Source organism: Oncorhynchus nerka, unplaced genomic scaffold (assembly GCF_034236695.1).
Source record: "Oncorhynchus nerka isolate Pitt River unplaced genomic scaffold, Oner_Uvic_2.0 unplaced_scaffold_36___fragment_2___debris, whole genome shotgun sequence".
Lineage (NCBI taxonomy): Eukaryota > Metazoa > Chordata > Actinopteri > Salmoniformes > Salmonidae > Oncorhynchus > Oncorhynchus nerka.
Window position 1 is genome coordinate 245,876 of NW_027040318.1, and position 4,125 is coordinate 250,000.

Sequence of the window (4,125 nt, forward strand, 5' to 3'; positions counted from 1 at the left end):
CTCGGCTGCCCGGAGCCCTGTTCTGTGAGCTCGCAATGAGTCGTCGAGCCACGGAGCAGGAGGGGAGGACCGAGCCGGCCTGGAGGATAGGGGACATAGAGAATCAAGGGATGCAGAAAGGGAGGAGAGGAGGGTTGAGGAGGCAGAATCAGGAGATAGGTTGGAGAAGGTTTGAGCAGAGGGAAGAGATGATAGGATGGAAGAGGAGAGAGTAGCGGGGGAGAGAGAGCGAAGATTGGGACGGCGCGATACCATCCGAGTAGGGGCAGTGTGGGAAGTTTTGGATGAGAGCAAGAGGGAAAAGGATACAAGGTAGCTTTTCAACCACACCACACATTTCTTGTTAACAAACTATAGTTTTTGCTAGTCGGTTAGGACATCTACTTTGTGCATGACACAAGTAATTTTTTCAACAATTGTTTACAGACAGATTATTTCACTTATAATTCACTGTATCACAATTCCAGTGGGTCAGAAGTTTACCTACACTAAGTTGACTGTGCCTTTTAAACAGCTTGGAATATTCCAGAAAATTGTCATGGCTTTAGAAGCTTCTGATAGGCTAATTGACATTATTTGAATCAATTGGAGGTGTACCTGTGGATGTATTTCAAGGCCTACCTTCAATCTCAGTGCCTCTTTGCTTGACATCTTGGGAAAATCAAAAGAAATCTGCCAAGAACTCAAAAAATAAATTGCACATCTCCAAAAGTCTGGTTCATCCCTGGGAGAAATTTCCAAACCCCAGAAGGTACCACGTTCATCGGTAGAAACAATAGTATGCAAGTATAAACACCATAGGACCACGCAGCCGTCATACTTCTCAGGAAGGAGATGCATTTTGTCTCCTAGAGATGAACGTACTTTGGTGAGAAAAGTGCAAATCACTTCCAGAACAACAGCAAAGGACCTTGTGAAGATGCTGGTGGAAATGGGTACAAAACTATCTGTATCGACAGTAAAAACGAATCATATATCGACATAACCTGAAAGGCCGCTCAGCAAGGAAGAAGCCACTGTTCAAAATCTGCCATAAAAAAGCCAGACTACGGTTTGCAACTGCATATGGGGACAAAGATCATACTTTTTGGAGAAATGTCCTCTGGTCTGATGAATAAACGATAATATTTAAGACAGAGAATTGTATGTTCAATAGGGAAGATAAATAACGAAGAGCGCGCACCCCATTCACGTTCCAACAAGACATCTTGGAAAAAGTACAACCACTTGCTCATTTTTCAAAAAACAAGCCTGAAACCATTTCTAAAGACTGAAACCTGACATCTATTGGAAGCCATAGGAATTGCCATCTGGGTCCTATCTATTTGTGTATCCCATAGGCTAGCATTGAAATGGCCTGTGACCTCAAAAAAAAAATTCTGCCATATCTGTTCTGTTATACTCACAGACATCATTTTAACAGTTTTAGAAACGTCAGTGTTTTCTACCAATATATGCATATCCTAGCTTCTGGCTCTGAGTAACCGGCAGTTTACTTCATACACGTCAGTCATCCGAACGTGTGTGTGTCTGTATATACACAGAGTGTACAAAACAAAACATTATGAACACCTACTAACACCTACTATCCATGACATAGAATGACCAGGTGAATTCAGGTGAAAGCTATGATCCCTTAGTGATGTCACTTGTTAAATCCACTTCTAGCATTGTGGATGAAGGGGAGGAGACAGATTTGAAGAAGGATTTCTAAGCCTTGAGACATTTGAGACATGGATTGGGAAAGACAAAACATTTACTTGCCTTTGAGCGGAGTATGGTAGTAGGTGACAGGCGCACCTGTTTGTGTCAAGAACTGCAAAGCTGCTGGGTTTTTCACTCAACAGTTTCCTGTGTGTATCAAGAATGGTCCACCACCCAAAGGAAATCCATCCAACTTGACACAACTGTGGGAAGCCTTGGAGTCAGCATTCCCTGTGGAATGCTTTCAACACCTTGTAGAGTCCATGCCCCTAACACTAGTTAGTAACTTACTTCATACTGGGGGGAGGGTGTTCTTAATGTTTTATACAGTCAATGTATGTATGTACACTATGTACATTAAGTTTTCAACTTGCCTAGCAACGCTATCATGCACTCAATTTCAAAAGAAAAATGACAAATCTCAAAGATGTATAAAGCGTAAAACGTTTTTTTTTAATGTAAAAATAGAATTGTGTGTGTGGCGTGCGCGTGTGCCTGTATGTTTGTAGGTATGCACAGTGATTTAGCACACTGTCAACGAAAAGTCTTCATTGCTCTGGTCCACCCTCCTGCTTCTCTTTGGAACAGCTGAAAAGACAGATGTACGGTGTACATTTTAGTGTCATATTCACATACACCTTTAGCGTAAACAACATGTACACAAATCACATTTAATTTTTATTTTTTACTTAGCCTTGCTATAGCCCAAATAATCTTACATTACAATCTATATATTACTATTTCCTATTGTCTTATAGGAAGTGATTGACAGGTAAACTGACCTTTAGGGCATTGATGGGAGATGACATAGGATATAAGTACTCCACAAGTAGCCAGTAGGACCAATACAGTGAGGATGTGACGCCACAGGAAATCAAGTGGCTCTGATGGAGAGAGAGGAGAGGTATATCTTTATAATATACAGTGGGGCAAAACAGTATTTAGTCAGCCACCAATTGTGCAAGTTCTCCCACTTAAAAAGATGAGAGAGGCCTGTAATTTTGGGGCGGCAGTGTAGCCTAATGGTTAGAGCGTTGGACTAGTAACCGGAAGGTTGCGAGTTCAAACCCCCGACCTGACAAGGTACAAATCTGTCGTTCTGCCCCTGAACAGAACCCACTGTTCCTAGGCCATCATTGAAAATAAGAATTTGTCCTTAACTGACTTGCCTGGTTAAATAAAGGTAAAATAAATAAAAATAAAAATCATAGGTACACTTCAACTATGACAGACAAAATGAGAAAAAAAATCCAGAAAATCACATTGTAGGATTTTTAATGAATTTATTTGCAAATTATGGTGGAAAATAAGTATTTGGTCAATAACAAAAGTTTATCTCAATACTTTGTTATATACCCTTTGTTGGCAATGACACAGGTCAAACATTTTCTGTAAGTTTTCACAAGGTTTTCACACATTGTTGCTGGTATTTTGGCCCATTCCTCCATGAAGATCTCCTCTAGAGCAGTGATGTTTTGGGACTGTTGCTGGGCAACATGGACTTTCAACTCCCTCCAAATATTTTCTATGGGGTTGAGATCTGTAGACTGGCTAGGCCACTCCAGGACCTTGAAATGCTTCTTACGAAACCACTCCTTCATTGGCCGGGCGGTGTGTTTGGGAGCATTGTCATGCTGTAAGACCCAGCCACGTTTAATCTTCAATGCCCTTGCTGATGGAAGGAGGTTTTCACTCAAAATCTCACGATACATGGCCCCATTCATTCTTTCCTTTACACGGATCAGTCGTCCTGGTCCCTTTGCAGAAAAACAGCCCCAAAGCATGATGTTTCCACCCCCATGCTTCACAGTAGGTATGGTGTTCTTTGGATGCAACTCAGCATTCTTTGTCCTCCAAACACGACGAGTTGAGATTTTACCAAAAAGTTATATTTTTCTTTCATCTGACCATATGACATTCTCGCAATTTGAGGTGGATTTAACAAGTGACATCAATAAGAAAGGATAATATATTTAACCTAGATTCACCTGGTCAGTGTAGGTCATGGAAAGAACAGGTGTTCTTAATGTTTCGTAAACTCAGTGTCAGACAGTTGTGTCATGTAACATTGTTTTCGGTCACTTTGTGTTTTCTATGTTGGGAATCACTGCGGTTGAAATTAACATTGGATTGCTTATGGAGCTACAGTAAACTATATAAGTGTTACACATTTTGTACTTGTTTTCAGAGTGAATCACCAGCAGCTTCTATTGTCCTGTTAAACCACAATGCTGTATATTATTCTTACCTTTCCCTATTGGAGTCTGTGTGGGGTCAGTGGTGTTTCCTGTAGAGATCTCAGAGGTTGTGACGAGAGGAGCGGTTGATTCAGTAGAATGAGGAGTCAGGATGACAAGTACTGTTTCTGAAATGAGAACAATATCAATGGACATGATCTTATTTAGAGTTGTTGATTCCTTT

At 40.9% G+C, this 4,125-nt stretch overlaps 1 long non-coding RNA gene across 1 annotated transcript; it reads right to left on the minus strand.

Moving 5' to 3' along the window:
• Positions 1 to 2,134: 2,134 nt before the first annotated feature.
• LOC135570454 (uncharacterized) lies at positions 2,135 to 4,119 on the minus strand. The gene is made up of 3 exons (XR_010463527.1): positions 3,953 to 4,119; positions 2,487 to 2,588; positions 2,135 to 2,292 (listed from the first exon to the last, which is right to left on the minus strand). It is a non-coding gene; the product is annotated as an uncharacterized LOC135570454 (long non-coding RNA).
• Positions 4,120 to 4,125: the final 6 nt, after the last annotated feature.